The sequence below is a fragment of the Xenopus laevis genome, chromosome 4L (assembly GCF_017654675.1).
Source record: "Xenopus laevis strain J_2021 chromosome 4L, Xenopus_laevis_v10.1, whole genome shotgun sequence".
In the NCBI taxonomy this organism is placed as follows: Eukaryota; Metazoa; Chordata; class Amphibia; order Anura; family Pipidae; genus Xenopus; species Xenopus laevis.
In genome coordinates, this window is record NC_054377.1 from 126,011,711 (window position 1) to 126,029,632 (window position 17,922).

Consider the following 17,922-nt stretch of genomic DNA (forward strand, 5'->3'; position numbering starts at 1 on the left):
TAGTTTATATAAACAAGCTGCTGTCCAGCCATGGGGTCAGCCATTCAAGCACAGGATACACAGTAGATAACAGATAAGTACTACTATAGTTTATATAAACAAGCTGCTGTGTAGCCATGCGGTCAGCCATTCAAGCACAGGATACACAGTAGATAACAGATAAGTACTACTATAGTTTATATAAATAAGCTGCTGTGTCGCCATGGGGTCAGCCATTCAAGCACAGGATACTCAGTAGATAACAGATAAGTACTACTATAGTTTATATAAACAAGCTGCTGTGTAGCCATGGGGGCAGCCATTCAAGCACAGGATACACAGTAGATAACAGATAAGTACTACTATAGTTTATATAAACAAGCTGCTGTCTAGCCATGGGGGCAGCCATTCAAGCACAGGATACACAGTAGATAACAGATAAGTACTACTATAGTTTATATAAACAAGCTGCTGTGTAGCCATGGGGTCAGCCATTCAAGCACAGGATACACAGTAGATAACAGATAAGTACTACTATAGTTTATATAAACAAGCTGCTGTGTAGCCATGGGGTCACCCATTCAAGCACAGGATACACAGTAGATAACAGATAAGTACTACTATAGTTTATATAAAGAAGCTGCTGTGTCGCCATGGGGTCAGCCATTCAAGCACAGGATACTCAGTAGATAACAGATAAGTACTACTATAGTTTATATAAACAAGCTGCTGTGTCGCCATGGGGTCAGCCATTCAAGCACAGGATACACAGTAGATAACAGATAAGTACTACTATAGTTTATATAAACAAGCTGCTGTGTAGCCATGGGGGCAGCCATTCAAGCACAGGATACACAGTAGATAACAGATAAGTACTACTATAGTTTATATAAACAAGCTGCTGTCTAGCCATGGGGGCAGCCATTCAAGCACAGGATACACAGTAGATAACAGATAAGTACTACTATAGTTTATATAAACAAGCTGCTGTCCAGCCATGGGGTCAGCCATTCAAGCACAGGATACACAGTAGATAACAGATAAGTACTACTATAGTTTATATAAACAAGCTGCTGTGTAGCCATGCGGTCAGCCATTCAAGCACAGGATACACAGTAGATAACAGATAAGTACTACTATAGTTTATATAAATAAGCTGCTGTGTCGCCATGGGGTCAGCCATACAAGCACAGGATACTCAGTAGATAACAGATAAGTACTACTATAGTTTATATAAACAAGCTGCTGTGTCGCCATGGGGTCAGCCATTCAAGCACAGGATACACAGTAGATAACAGATAAGTACTACTATAGTTTATATAAACAAGCTGCTGTGTAGCCATGGGGGCAGCCATTCAAGCACGGGATACACTGTAGATAACAGATAAGTACTACTATAGTTTATATAAACAAGCTGCTGTGTAGCCATGGGGGCAGCCATTCAAGCACAGGATACACAGTAGATAACAGATAAGTACTACTATAGTTTATATAAACAAGCTGCTGTGTCGCCATGGGGTCAGCCATTCAAGCACAGGATACACAGTAGATAACAGATAAGTACTACTATAGTTTATATAAACAAGCTGCTGTGTAGCCATGGGGGCAGCCATTCAAGCACAGGATACACAGTAGATAACAGATAAGTACTACTATAGTTTATATAAACAAGCTGCTGTGTAGCCATGGGGGCAGCCATTCAAGCACAGGATACACAGTAGATAACAGATAAGTACTACTATAGTTTATATAAAGAAGCTGCTGTCTAGCCATGGGGGCAGCCATTCAAGCACAGGATACACAGTAGATAACAGATAAGTACTACTATAGTTTATATAAACAAGCTGCTGTCCAGCCATGGGGTCAGCCATTCAAGCACAGGATACACAGTAGATAACAGATAAGTACTACTATAGTTTATATAAACAAGCTGCTGTCCAGCCATGGGGTCAGCCATTCAAGCACAGGATACCCAGTAGATAACAGATAAGTACTACTATAGTTTATATAAACAAGCTGCTGTGTAGCCATGGGATCACCCATTCAAGCACAGGATACCCAGTAGATAACAGATAAGTACTACTATAGTTTATATAAACAAGCTGCTGTGTAGCCATGGGGTCACCCATTCAAGCACAGGATACCCAGTAGATAACAGATAAGTACTACTATAGTTTATTTAACAAGCTGCTGTGTAGCAATGGGGGCAGCCAATCAAGCACAGGATACACAGTAGATAACAGATAAGTACTACTATAGTTTATATAAAGAAGCTGCTGTGTCGCCATGGGGTCAGCCATTCAAGCACAGGATACTCAGTAGATAACAGATAAGTACTACTATAGTTTATATAAACAAGCTGCTGTGTCGCCATGGGGTCAGCCATTCAAGCACAGGATACACAGTAGATAACAGATAAGTACTACTATAGTTTATATAAACAAGCTGCTGTGTAGCCATGGGGGCAGCCATTCAAGCACAGGATACACAGTAGATAACAGATAAGTACTACTATAGTTTATATAAACAAGCTGCTGTCTAGCCATGGGGGCAGCCATTCAAGCACAGGATACACAGTAGATAACAGATAAGTACTACTATAGTTTATATAAACAAGCTGTTGTCCAGCCATGGGGTCAGCCATTCAAGCACAGGATACACAGTAGATAACAGATAAGTACTACTATAGTTTATATAAACAAGCTGCTGTGTAGCCATGCGGTCAGCCATTCAAGCACAGGATACACAGTAGATAACAGATAAGTACTACTATAGTTTATATAAATAAGCTGCTGTGTCGCCATGGGGTCAGCCATTCAAGCACAGGATACTCAGTAGATAACAGATAAGTACTACTATAGTTTATATAAACAAGCTGCTGTGTCGCCATGGGGTCAGCCATTCAAGCACAGGATACACAGTAGATAACAGATAAGTACTACTATAGTTTATATAAACAAGCTGCTGTGTAGCCATGGGGGCAGCCATTCAAGCACGGGATACACTGTAGATAACAGATAAGTACTACTATAGTTTATATAAACAAGCTGCTGTGTAGCCATGGGGGCAGCCATTCAAGCACAGGATACACAGTAGATAACAGATAAGTACTACTATAGTTTATATAAACAAGCTGCTGTGTCGCCATGGGGTCAGCCATTCAAGCACAGGATACACAGTAGATAACAGATAAGTACTACTATAGTTTATATAAACAAGCTGCTGTGTAGCCATGGGGGCAGCCATTCAAGCACAGGATACACAGTAGATAACAGATAAGTACTACTATAGTTTATATAAACAAGCTGCTGTGTAGCCATGGGGGCAGCCATTCAAGCACAGGATACACAGTAGTTAACAGATAAGTACTACTATAGTTTATATAAACAAGCTGCTGTGTAGCCATGGGGGCAGCCATTCAAGCACAGTATACAATGCACTAGGCCCCTCTGTGCCTAGTTAAGCCTCTGAATACAATGCATGGTTTAATCACAACCACCTTTTCCTAAGTAGATGTCGTAGATTTTATTTAAAAACACAAGAGTGTGAGAAGGTCCTTAGATAGGATAGGAATTAGCTTGTTCATATATGAACGGACTAGTTCCTATCCCTTTACTGGACCTCTTATGAAGTAGCAGTAAAACAGCTGAACACAGGATGATGTATTTCACACATCTTATATATAAATAACTAAGTACTATCTCAAATATATATATATATATATATCAAATGCTTTAGCAAAGTCTAAGTAAATCACATCCACTGCCATCCCAGAATCGAGGTCTCTACTTACATTCTCATAAAAAGAAATTAAGTTAGTCTGGCAAGATCTATTACGCATAAAACCATGCTGGCACAAACTCATAGTATTATGATTTGCTATGAAGTCCAGTATCTTATCCTTTATTAACCCTTCGAAAAGCTTTCCTACCACTGACGTCAGACTAACTGGTCTATAGTTTTGAGGCTGAGAACGGGATCCTTTTTTGAATAGAGGCACCACATTAGCAATTCGCCAGTCTCTCGGCACTATGCCAGATCTCAATGAATCCTGAAAAATTAAGTAAAGAGGTTTGGCAATCACAGAGCTAAGCTCGCTAATTACCCTGGGATGAATACCATCTGGCCCTGGACTTTTGTTAATCTTAACATGTTCTAGTCTCTTTTGAATTTCCTCATGTGTGAACTATGCATCATTAGTTGTATTACTAGAATTGGGACTGTTAAGAAGGAAACCTTCACTTACTGGTTCCTCATTTGTGTAGACAGATGAAAAATATGAGTTCAGAATCTGCGCTTTTATTTTGTTTTCATCAACCAGCTGACCCCCCTCTGATAGTAAGGGTCCCATCCCTTCCTGCTTCATTTTTTTACTATTAACATATTTAAAAAAATAATTTTGGAATTTTTTTTACTGCTTGCTGCAATATCCTTTTCTATAGCAATTTTAGCTTGCCTTATAGCTTCTTTGCATGATTTATTGGCCTCCTTGTACCTTATAAATGTTTTGGCTGTACCAGCTAACTTGAAAGCCTTAAAAGCACATCTTTTCTTACCCACCTCAACACCAGCACTTCTATTAAAGGTTTTGCTTTGCAACAACGTTCCTTGCTTACAAGTTAACAAGTATATTTATTAAGCAGCATTTTAAAGACTTCCCATTTTTGTTCTGTGTTTAACCCTGTGAAAAGCATTTCCCACTTAATATGTTGCAGAGATGCCCTTATACTGTCAAAGTTTGCACGTCTGAAATTTAGTGTTTTAGTTACTCCCTTATAGAATTGCTTCTGCAACAGAATCTCAAAGGAGACCATGTTATGATCACTATTCCCTAAATGCTCACTCACACAAATTAACTTTTAGATGAGTGATATTCTGAGACAATCTGCAATTGGTTTTCTTTTCTATTATTTGTGATTTTTGAGTTATTTCACTTTTTATACAGCAGCTCTCCAGTTTTCGCCAATCCGGTTGCTAGGGTCCAGTTTACCCTAGCAACCATGCACTGAGCTGATTTTAGAATATGAATTGGAGAGGGCCTGAATATAAAGATCATTAATAAAAAAAGGTAGCAGTAACAATACATTTGTAGCCTTACAGAGTATTTTTTTTTTCAAATGGGTCAGTGACCCCCATTTGAAAGCTGGAAAGATTCAGAAGAAGAAGGCAAATAATTCAAAAACTATAAAAAATAAATAATGAAGACCAATTAAAAAGTTGCTTTGAATTAGTCATTCTATAATATACTAAAATATAGGTGAACCACCCCTAAAAAGAACAAGAAAGGTTACAAACAAAAAGTGTTACAATCAAATGCGGGAGATGCTCAACTATAACTCGTCGCTTGTTGTAGCGTCGGGTGCAAGATGCTGGTCCCCTCTGCCAGGGACCCACTTATAACTTCACGAAACACATGCTGCAGTGCTGCAGCATGTGTTAGAGATTTGTTAGGCACCCCCAGTCACTGCTGTTAATCACTTTTTACCCCATGTGCCTCTTTATGAAACAAAGCGACCAAGGGAACTTTCCTACAGTATATTGTTTGTCCTTCTCTCAGGTATCCCGATCACTGGCTTAAGGTGGCCATACACGGGCTGATAAAAGCTGCAGACAGACCGAGTCGGTAGCTTATTGGCATGTATGGGGCCCTACGACTGGCTTCCCCGATCGATATCTTGCCGAAAGTCGGATCCCGTCAGATCACGGCCGCATCTGTTCATTGATGTGGTCCCGTGATCCGACCGCCCGTTACCAATCATTAGGATCCGATCGTTGGGCCCTAGGGCCCACAATCCGATCAGCCCGATATTGCCCATATCGGGGAAAGATCCGCTCATTTGGTGGCCAAACGAGCAGATCTCTCCTTGTATGGCCACCGTTAGGGTGGTGGCAGGTGAGGCTACTGAGAGAGATTAGTCGCCCAGCGACAAATCGCGTCTTCTACGGGCAACTAATCTTCCCTAAATGACTTTCAGGTGGCTAGAATGTACAATGAATCGCCGGCGGAATGGCACTCTGATCGTTTTGGCTTTCCGGAGTCGGCCGAAGTTTCCTCATTAGGCCACTTTGGAAAAGGAAGCATTCCGAGTGCCATCCCGCTGGTGATTTACGTTCTATCCGGCAGGAAGGTATTTAGGGGAGATAAGTCGCCTGAAGAAGAAGCAATTTGTCGCTGTTCGACTAATCTAACCCAGTAGCCTTGTCTGCCTCCAACCTTAAGCTGCATACATTCACACTATAGAAAGCTCCCATAAGAACTGTACTGTGCCAGCCAAGACTGGAAAAGGGATACCTGGGAGCAGGGAAACCAATGGCAGAGCTGTGCCAGTTTGTTTTTCTTTCCATACAAGAGGTGTATTGGTCTGAGGTACAAGATTTTAATCACAGGGGGTTCGTATCAAATTGCCACCACTCAGTGTTTGTTACCATCCTTGTCCTTTAAAGAGGCAGTATACCCTTCTTGCGTAAAACGGCACAAATTGAAACTGCAACTAAAGCCACATTCTACCGGTATGGGACCTCTTATCCTAATACTCAGGACCTGGGGTTTTCCAGATAACCAATCTTTCCGTAATTTGGATATTTATATATTAAGTCTACTAAAAATTCATGTGAAAAGTAATTAAACCCAATAGGATGGTTTTGCTCCTAAAAAGGATTAATTATATCTTAGTTTGGATCAAGTACGAGGTACTGTTTTATTATTACAGAGAAAAAGGAAATCATTTTTAATATTTGGATTATTTATATAAAATGGAGACGTCCTTTCCGTAATTTGGAGCTATCTGTATAAATGGTTTCCGGATAACGGATCCCATCCCTGTACTTCCGGATCCCAAAGAGCAAAGTCAAACAAATCAGCAGCCCATTAGGAAGCCTACTCTGGATGTCCTTGATCCGCTGCCATTTCTAGAACTCTGCACTTCACAAGTTGCCAAACCATAATAAATGAGCCCTTAAGCAGCTGCTTCATATGAGACAGTAGAGGACAGGAGTGGGAGAGGGCAACAGAATATCAAAGGAATGGAAAAGGGTTATACATTCCATTTAAGACATTTGTGAATGTTACAAAGTAGTATTTTACTGAGGTGCAACCCTATAGGTTGCTTATTTATTAACACTGGCACTACATTCAGGGTCGAACTGGACTGGCGGGACACCTGGAAAAAACCCAGTGGGACCCACCACCCAGGTCCGCTCCCCATGGCACTGCAGACGCCCCCCGCCTCTCCCTCTTGCCCAATCCATGCTACGAGTGCAAAGTAAGGAATGTGGTTAAACTTGTACAATGTGGGAGGGGTTTGTCAGGAGAGGGGACCCTTGTTTTTGCAGTAAGGGGCCTTGTGGTTACAGCCCTGGTGGGACCTGGATAGCCATTCCCACACTGGCTACATTCCTCAAGTTCAGTAGCAGCCAATCAGGAATTTGTTGGGATTACTCTAATTAGAAAATGATTGGTTGATGTGGGTGACTATACTGCTAAAATGTGCCTTGCAAGTGCACCTGAGGACCTGCAGCATTTTTGTCATGATGAGGCCCTGGGCAAATACCTCCTCTGCATTACTTAAATACTGGCCCTGCCTGAACTCCAAGGGCTGCTCACTTTGTTGTTATTCTCTGGTATTTTAACTACATTCCCTTCCAGGGTTGAGGTCCTTACAGTTCACTGGTGGCATAATGCTTCACTCATAGGGGCAAATTCACTAACCGGCCAAAATTTGCCAGCGATGGCTTTGCGCACATCGCAACACTTCGCCAGGCGTAATTTCGCCTGAACAACGCTAATTCACGAAGATCCGAAATTGCGCACAGGGTACCGAACGCTGGTGAAATTACGTTCAGCAGTTCGAAGTTATGCTAGCGTTTGCTAATTAGCATACGGTGTGCAGTTAAAGTACAATGGCCGTATATGCTGCCGCAAATACATTACAATACACAAGGCCAGGGAACCTTAATAAAATTATATAAAGTTGTTATAATGCCCTACACATGTGCCCACAGTATAGTTTAGGTGCCATATGTTAGCAAATGTAGGGGGGAAGGAGGATACCCCAAAAAAAAATTACGATCTTTTTCAGTCTATCACCCTTTAAATAGGAAAAAACGCCAGCGTTTTTAAACTTTTTTTGAGGAACTCCTATATAGTATATTGCACTTCGCCTGATCTGAGGTGGCGAAAGCAAGTTTGTCGATAGAGGTAACGGTCAGTAAAATCAAAAACTTAGTGAATTTGCATATTAACGCTCTTTCGCCAGACTGAAAATTCGTCTGGCGTTAGAGTGCGAAGTTGCGCCAGAGTCTATCTCCTTGGCGAAATTACGCTAGCTACCGTTAGTAAATCGGCAAAGTGCCGAAATGACGTCACGCTAGCGTTAGCCACTTCGCCCTTTAGTAAATTTGCCCCATAGTCTGTTGCTGGCTTGCTCCATGGTGCATCCAAGTGCAGACAGGTCTTTCCCTGCACAGAAGCCTTTGTATATTAAATATGTATGCCATGCCATCATCATAGGATTTATTTCCTCTGGGGCCCCATACAAGTTTTCCTCTGGGGCCCCATACAAGATATAAATTGCTTTTCAGGCCCCTACAGTTTTACCACCTGTTCCCCACTGATGTTTGCCCCGCACTCCATTCCAGGTAAAGTATAAGCCTGGCAAGATATACTGGTTTATACATCTGATATAAAAAAAAACAACAAAAGGGGTGTAAAGCTGATACCTCTGTTGGCTTAGATCATAATCACAGGAAGCTTTCAGAACATTACAGTTCCTTTTTTCAAGTTGTTATCAGCCATCATAGTTTGCCAATAGATTTATCAGTTTTACACCCTTTTGTTATGTTCTTATCAGATGTATAACTGCACAACATTTAGGCAGTAAGAATATTTTAATACTTTCTGGCTTGGCCCCACATCAACTGGTCTAGGCCCCTTGTAGACATAAATTGATTACGTCATAGGCTATAAACAAGGGACTAGAGGGTCAAACTAAGATAATAGTTGGAAATTGGCAATTTTATCAGCAAACATGGGAGCCCTCCCCCTTCTACCCATTAAAGGATTGTTTCACCTTCAAGTTAACGTTTCGTATGTTATAGAATGACTAATTCTAAGCAACTTTTCAATTGGCCTTAAGTTTTTTAAATTTCTTTTTCTTCTGATTCATAACCGCTTTGTAATGGGGGTCACTGACCCTCTCTAAAAACAAATGGGTAAAGCCCAGGTCCCAAGCATTCTGGATAAAAGGTCCCATCCCTGTATTGAGTCCCTCAAAAATTCTCTTTTTAAATACAGTGAAATCTCACTTTTACATCCCTCATCTTTTTCATGGTTCCAGCTATATATCAAGCATACTACATTTCCCTGATTTTACATACATTTTTTCTGGTCCCCTGTAAAAAGTAAAATAGGGGTTCTACTTTATATGGTTCTGTTTGGTTTCAATTTGACATATATAGCTTTGCCAGTAGGTGGCACCATCCCACACTCTATTTAAAAGATAATTTCCAGAGCATCTCTTAATGCACCTAAAAGACTTTAGATTAGTGCTTTCCAACTTTTGTGGTACCTAGGGACAGATTTTTCCTGGCCTATGTGGTGGAAGGCCAGTAATGGAAGCCAGCGTTGACCACTACCTGTTATTAAACCACACCCACTTTAAACCACACCCATGTTACCACAAGACCATGTCCATTAATTGTCGTAGCACACCAAAAAACCAAATGTTTGGTGCTCATGGCAGGGATATCACTCATATGTGAAAAATGTAAGTCATATTAAAACATACCCTTGAATTGTTCAGTATAAAAATAAAAACTGTGTAAAAAGATAGGATGTGCAAAATAAAAAATGTTTCTAATATAGTTAGTTAGCCAAAAATGTAATGTTTAAAGGCTGGAATGACTGGATGTCAAACAGAACACTACTTCCTGCCTTGCAGCTCTCTTTGTTTTCACTGATTGGTTACCAGGCAGTAACCAATCACAGGGAGCATAGGGAAGGCAGAGTATGGCACACACAGGGAGCATAGGGCACATAGAGTATGGCACACACGGAGCATAGGGCAGGCAGAGTATGGCACACACAGGGAGCATAGGGCAGGCAGAGTATGGCACACACAGGGAGCATGCAGGGGGAATTACAGGTGGGAACAATGCAGGGAATACAGTATGAATGTGAGGTGTAAACAATGCAGGGGCCAGTTAATCTCAGTACTGATACATGTTAAAGCTTACACAAGGTAAACAGTCACAGCAGGCAGACTTTCATTGTGGGGGCCACACAGGGGGGGGGTCGGCAAGTGGGCCGCCAGTTGGACAGCACTGCTTTAGAGCATTTATTGGGGAGCTGTATTAACATTACAGCAATGCCTGTGACTCAGCAGCCCATTCTTTGTGTTCCTGCTTGGCAATTTCAGCAGCTCTGGGTAGCACAAGGAATTTGTTCCCCCCCCCCCGTCTGCCAGTTTTAGGTGCATTTGCTCCCGACATCCTAGTATTAGGAAACCATGGCAAGCCTAGAATGGAACAGTCATTAAGCACAAATAAAATTGTATATATATTTATATAGCCATAGAATTTACCATTTTATTTATATATATATAGTCATTTCTAAGCAGCCGGATTTCTTTTGGTGTATCTGGGTGCAAGGTCAAAAGTGTTGTATATAAATTTGTTAAAAGACCCACACTCCACTTTGTGATAAATCAAACTGCTTTTATTGCGTATATGTCATATATCCGATGTTTCGGCCCACATTAGGGCCTTTTCAATAGGGCATCCTTGATTTATTTTGAATTTGATTTATAACAAAGTGGTACACAGTTTATATTACAAAAGGAGAATACATTATTTTATATGTGTGTAAATTAAAAGTTCATCTGCAGTAACCACGGGGATTTTCTAACAGGATACCACCACCACTTTTTCTTACAAAATAACCCATTGCTCTCTAGGGACTGAAGGTAAAAATTTCCCACCAGTCGTGGAACTCTCGGGTTTTGCTGCAGAAATGAATGGCCACCTGGCCCAGGGTCTGTAGCAGGAGTCATTTGTGTATGGGAAACTTTGTGCATTCATACAGAACTAAAATATTAATAAGTACATTTTCATTTAGCAATGTGTTTTTGTTCCTGTTTAATAAAGGCTACAGTTGGGGATTTCCGGATGTGGGTGCCACAATCCTGAATGGTTGTTGGAAAGAGGCAGAAATAACTTGTTATTTTTCTTATGTTTTAGGGGCAGTTATGGTGAATGCCAAGAATCCAAGAAACAGTAGAAAGGATGTCCCAGCCCTGAAGAGTTTGTAACACACCCATCCTGCCAGGGCATCTCAGGAGAGCGCTTTCTGCTCCCCCAGCTCCAGTCTTCTGTTTCTTTATAAGAGTCATGCGCTGGGCAGGATCTGAACCAGGTGGCGTCTAACCATGATCTGGTTTCACACAGATATGTTGTGCCTCGTGTATCCAAAACATGCAGGTCATTTCATTGGACTTTACGGTATAATAAGGATCCCTGACTGTGGGCAGGGTTGGACTGGGGGGAAAGGCAGGGCCCACTGGGGCTGCTGTCTCAGGGCCCCCTGCCACAAAGCCCCCTCTGGGTCCCCTGCCACAGCCCCCCTCCAGAAGGCTTCCCCCAAGCATGAGCCTCACCGACTGGAGCAGGAGTGGGAGGTTGGGTGGAGAGGTAACAGATTTGGGCAGGGGTCGGGGCCCACGAGAGCTGGGGCCCATCGAGTTTTTTCTCAGTGTCCAGCCCAGTTGACCCTGACTGTGACCAAAGACGAGTCAACAGGTCCAGATTGGGATTCAATAATGGCCCTGGCATATCAGGTATAGAGAGGTAGCCCCCACAGGCCCAATACAATGTTGATGTATATGTTGATGTATAGCCTAAATGTGTTTTTAAGAGGGAAAGGGGGTAGTATATGAAATGAAAAAGATGGGCACCTTGGTGACAACCCATTGGGGAATCTGACTATGGATTGTGTCCTATCAACAGTTTTGTTGGGGCAAATTGGACTGACTGGTAGGGGGAAGTTTGAGTATTTGGGCCCACTCCATGCTCTCCATTTTACTTTCCTATCTAGAAGCTCATCTGACATATTGTAACTGTATTGTTTTTTTCTAAGGACTTGCAGAATAGAAGGATTTGTCCTCTTTACACTCATCCTCTGAAGTTCTTGTGCAACATAGTGACTGTCTATGGCATATTACAGCAGCACTTCTGGCATTTGCCTGGATCTGCCAGTCAGATAATTTCTTTCCGCCAATGGACCTGTCATCCAGACATAAAAAGCCATAAAATAGAAGTCCTTTTCAAATTAAACATGTAATCCAAATTATTTTTTTATTAAAGCATTCTTAGCTGTTGTAAACGCATTTAAAAATCTCAGCTGTCAATCAAATATTACCTGTCCCTCCTCTATGCATTAGGCATAGATGCGGGGCAGACAATTACTTTCTCTTTCCATTCAGCACATTTTAAATGTCACTGCACTACTCACATTCCCCCTCTCTGTTCACCATTTAATTGTGTAGCCAGGGCATGGGGATGGATATCAGGTCCCCCATTCTGGTGCAAAAACAAGATACTGAGATGATGCAAGGCTTACCTTAATAACAGTGTCCACAAAATGGCTCCTGCCTGCTTGCTATAATTATGAATTCCCAGACTCAAGGAAACAAGATTAAAATAATTTAAATAGTGCAATTAAAGTTTATTTTGCATGACTAACATGATAAAAATAGGATTTGGAATTAGTTATAAGGGTAACAGGTCCCCTTTAAGAACCAGCCATAAAAACATAATTTCTAAGTCATTGCAGACAACTTAATTTTGTGTTCATATGACATGAAGGTGTGGGGAGAAGCAAAGGTGTTTCTGTCCCATATTTGCAGGGCTTGAAATACATTTTGAGCAGGAATATATTTCTACTAGTGATGCACCAAATCCAATGCCACACTATGGAATACTTTACCCCCAAAATAAATGTTTTAGAAACAAATAGTTTATATGTGTTTATAATGTGTGACATATTAAAGAATCTTACCAAACTGGAATATAAATATCAGTAAATATTGCCCTTTTACAATATTTACTCAGAAATCGCAGGTAAGAACTACATTTATCCGACTGTCGGGTGAAAACGCAGTCGGATAAATGTAGTTCTTACCTGCAATTACTCCTTCACTTCTTGTATCTTCAGAACATCCGACACGTCGCATGCGTTTCGTCATATGGCGACGTGTCGGCACGAGCTGCACTGTGGAGTTCCTCCCCTTAAACCATATGTACTGCCAAACAGAGCCTCCTGATCTAGGCTTCTGATGAAGTGATGCTCAGTCACGAAACGCGTAAAGCTGGTTCCCCTGTCCGCTTATACTTTTGTGTTTTAACATGGAGCAATAAAGATTTATTTATTTTATTCAAGTTTGGTTTCCCCTATTCCTGATCCGACGATGCCATCCCCACTATCAAGTTTGTTCCAAACAGAGCCTCCTGTAGGCTACCAATTCACACAGGGGCTACCAATAATAAATCACAGCTGATAATTGACACCACCAGGAACTTTTTGTTGCTCTACAACTTTTTTAAATTTGAATGTGGCTCATGGGTAAAAAAAAGGTTGGGGATCTCAGGCTCAAAATAAAAAACAAGTCTATGGCAACTCACTGCAGCCCCTTTGGCGTGTGCCAAAATATTAATATTGCCATAAAATGTGTCAATAAAAGGAGAGTATAATTTGGAAGTGCAGTTACAGGTGGTTTGCATTTGATTGGGTAGCATTGTATTGTGTATTGTATATAATATTGTTCCCAGTACAGCAGATGTTCCTGTGTCAGAATATCTTATGTGTGTAAGGCTATAGTAAAATGGAGTGGCACCTTTTCTCCTGAGTTATGAGCTTTACCATAAATCTGCCCAGATGAGACTCAAGACAATCAGGTGTGGACCTTTGCAACTATGTAGAGGTAGGGTGTAGTGCAACTGTAACCTTTAGTATTTCCACAAGAAATGATGCCAGTGGTTCTTATAACTTAACTATAGGACATATTTATTAGAGAACGCAACCCACATATGAGTTTATCAATACAAAGCAGGGACATCAGTGGATAGGCATATACTCACAACACAGTCAGTATATATCCTGGAAGACAAAACCAGCTTTCAACCTTTACCCTAAGCAGAGTTCAGGCTCAATACTTAGTCCCTAATTCTGGGCAATCTCTACTAAGGATCCTAGTCCCACTCACACTCATCAGTGGAGCCTGTGCTGCTTGGCTAAATAGCCCTGCCTATCTATCGCTCCAAGAGTGACCTATTAAAGTGAGAAGCCTATCACAAGCTAGACCTGACCTGTCTTGATTCCACTGCACTCTTCCTATCTAGTCAGGTAAAGGGATTGGCAAAATGTACCCTAAGCGTGTATGCTCAGCTTTTATATTATTACACACTTCCACCTTGTGGCTAAACTGCAGAAAGCTAGGGGTCATGCTCTGACCCAGGAAGAGGAGCCTAGCTCCTGTATAAACTAAGGGGTCCTTCAGTGGCCAAACTTTAGAGGATTGCACAGTAAATGGGGAAACTATTAGTCCCCCTATGTGTGCATTTTTATTTAATGGGAGGTTTTACCTCTATTAACATAGATCCATTATGGTGGCTTTAATTTCCCCCGCCAATGGCAGTTTTTTTAGGGGTGTGTGAAAGTGATTCTGTTCCTTTTGGATGTAATTATCTTGGCAGGGAACTGAAAACTTTGCAGTGACACACCATTTAAACTAAACCCAGTGCCACTTACACCATCATTGTTCCCTCCTCCTCCAACATCTATTTTATCTCCAATCCTTCTCTAAATCCTACCACTACTACATCCCTGCCACTATGGCCACGCCTGACTTTCATTGCTTGCTTTCACTAGTTATGAATTTTCTAGCTGACAGCCCTGGTATAAAACAAATGTGTGTATATCAAGTAGGATAGGAAATAGGGTATTTTCCCACCATTGCCTTAAAGGGCATGTAAAGGCAAAAAAATGAAATCCCATTTTTACTTTCTTTAATGAAAAAGAAACCTATTGCCAATATACTTTAATTAAAAAATGTGTACCGTTTTTATAAGAAACCTGACTGTATGCAGTGAAATTCTCCCTTCATTTACTGCTGTGGATAGGAATTGTCAGACAGTCCCTAACTGCTGAGCAGGGAAACAATCATACTTATGAACAGCAGGGGGAGCCCACGCGTCACTTCCCAGCAATGCAGAACTCAAGCAGCTTTGTTTATAACGACCCCTAAGCAGCCCAGACCACACTGAGCATGTGCACAGTCTTAGTCTTGCAAAGATGTAGTAACAAGATGGTGACTCCCTGTAGCCAACTTTGAAAGCATAAATTATTTGTTTGATTAGACTTGTGGTGCAGTAAGTTTATGTTTATATTTAGTATACAAAATACAGTATTTCTAGCCTTATTCTATTTTACACTTGACATGCCCTTTAAAGTATCATTGGCTCATATGCCCTCCATTTATATTCTTCTACCATAAACCTTAACTACCAGTCCCACCACAGGCAATTAAGCCACTCCCTCCCGTGCCACCACCTCTATTTGTTCTTGGCATTCAGTTCTTTCTTTTCTTACTAAATGACTTGTCAGATTCTCAGCAGGTTTTATTGCATAAAGTATAGACAATGTTTCAACATATCCTGAAGCCATTACATTTTGGGAACACAATGTGTTACAGGACACTATGTACACACTGAGCATCAATATAAACAGTATGAAGAGTGTTTTATGCTGACTCATGGAAAATGGCACTTGCTTTGTGTGTCGCTACTGGTGATTTAAACATTATTGCTAGTAAATATAAGCAAGTTTATTACCTTTGTAATGGGAATGTGACCATTTAAATTCTCTGTTCTTTTCTATTGTTTGTATGTAGACCTTTACTAATAGCTAATGCGGCCCTGTGCCACTAAGGAAGGCAAAGCTGCTATTGCTGGGCTTCCCTAACTGGAGGTCCTATAAGGTATTGCTTCCCATTTATATGTAAACACACTCAGATACTGCAATAGAAGGTAGAGGGGTTTCCCAGATGATCCCTAACTTCCATTTTGACTTCCACAGCTCTCCCTGGAGACACAGTACTGGTCAGACCACCACTGTTCCATTGGCCTCCTAGCTATGGCTCTTCTTCAAGAAAATATATTTTTAAAATAATATTTTTTGCACCTCAATGCCTGCTGTTCCTTGGTCTCCTTGTAATGAATGTACCCAGGCTCTAAAATGAACTCGTAAGCTGAAACAAAGGAGCTGTACCAACAGGTTTTACCTGACCTAAAGATTAACATGACATATCATGACAAATACTTATGAAAGGGATATAATTGATTTTAGTCTTGCATTTCCTTCCCAGTATAGACACCCAGACTGACAATAAAGGGAGAGGCATGTTAGCTGGAGGCACAGAGCAAGACTATATTCAAATGTATAACTATTTATTAAAATGTTAACTATTAAAATGTTAAAAAAAACATTAAAATGTAGAAACTGTAGCATATACATACAGTGAATTATGGAGAGCATTTGTAGAGGGGAGAGCACATTTGTATGAAGAACACTAGAGGGCTCTGCTTGCAAGGTGCAAAGTGTAAACATTAGGCATGTTAGTATGTGGCCCTGTTACAAAATTCCTTATATTAGCAGTACAAGTATGGAATCCCTTATCCATAAATCTGTTATCCAGAAGCTCCGAAGGCCATCACTCATAGAGTCCATTTTAAGCAAATAATTCAAATTATTAAAATGATTTGCTTTTTCTCTGTAATAATAAAATAGCATCTTGTACTTGATGGTTATTAAGCTGCATGAATCCATATTGGTGGATTCCTAACAATCCTATTAGGTTTATATAACATTTAAATGATTTTTTAGCAGACTGAAGGTCAGTGTCGGACTGGGCCGGCAGAACACCGGGAAAAAACCCGGTGGGCCCCAGGCCTTTGTGGGCCCTGCCGACCCAGATCCACGATTTTCACGCTGCTGTGCTGCCTGTAAAATGAAGTGCGGAGGGGTGCGGTGCACACACATGCAGTGGCGTGCACGTGATCGGGGAGCCCTGGACAGCAACCCCGGTGAGCCCTGGGATCCGACCCTGCTGAAGGTATGGAGAAATTACAGAAAGACCCCTTATCCAGGACATATCCCAGGTCCTGAGCATTCTTTTTTAAAGGGGAACTCCGGTTTCCAAACCAAAATTTGATAAAGAGGCCCACATAACACTGAAATCCCTAATATGTCCATCCCAGTTACCTGTTTCTTCAAAAAGTATCAATAAATGCCATTTTCTAAAATGGGACTAAACACTGATGTTACAAAATGTAACAACTTCTCCACAGCTTACAGACAGCATGCAGAAACTACATTACCCACAATGCATTGCACTGTGATGTTCCTTTCCTTATTGAAGTCACGTGTGCAGGGAATTATGGGGTTTGGAGGATGCAGGCTGAGGACAGCTGGCTGTTGATACAAAGTAGCAGTAGTCAGCCAGCTCAGCAAAGTAGTCAGAGGGATCAGCAGGAGAGCAGGGGGCTAGGCTTAGGGAACTGTCAGAAAAATTCATGAAAACGTCTGCATATTTTTTAAATGATGTATATTGCAAAGTTGCTTGAAATTATGTTTACTTTTCAAAAAGCTCAAGTTAGGTTTTTAGGGAGTTCCCCTTTAATAACGTGGATTCTTCAAAATATATAATTAATATAGGTCATTAGAAGAGAACACTGATCAATTTTACATTCATTTACTTTAAAGGTTTATATTTCCTTTACTTGACTTCCATGACAGTGAAGAAGTCCTGTTGGTACAACCTCCTTCTCTCCAGGCTCCTGCACTGTCCTAAGCAAAGCAAGTGTTATTTACATTGATATCCAATGAGCATTAAT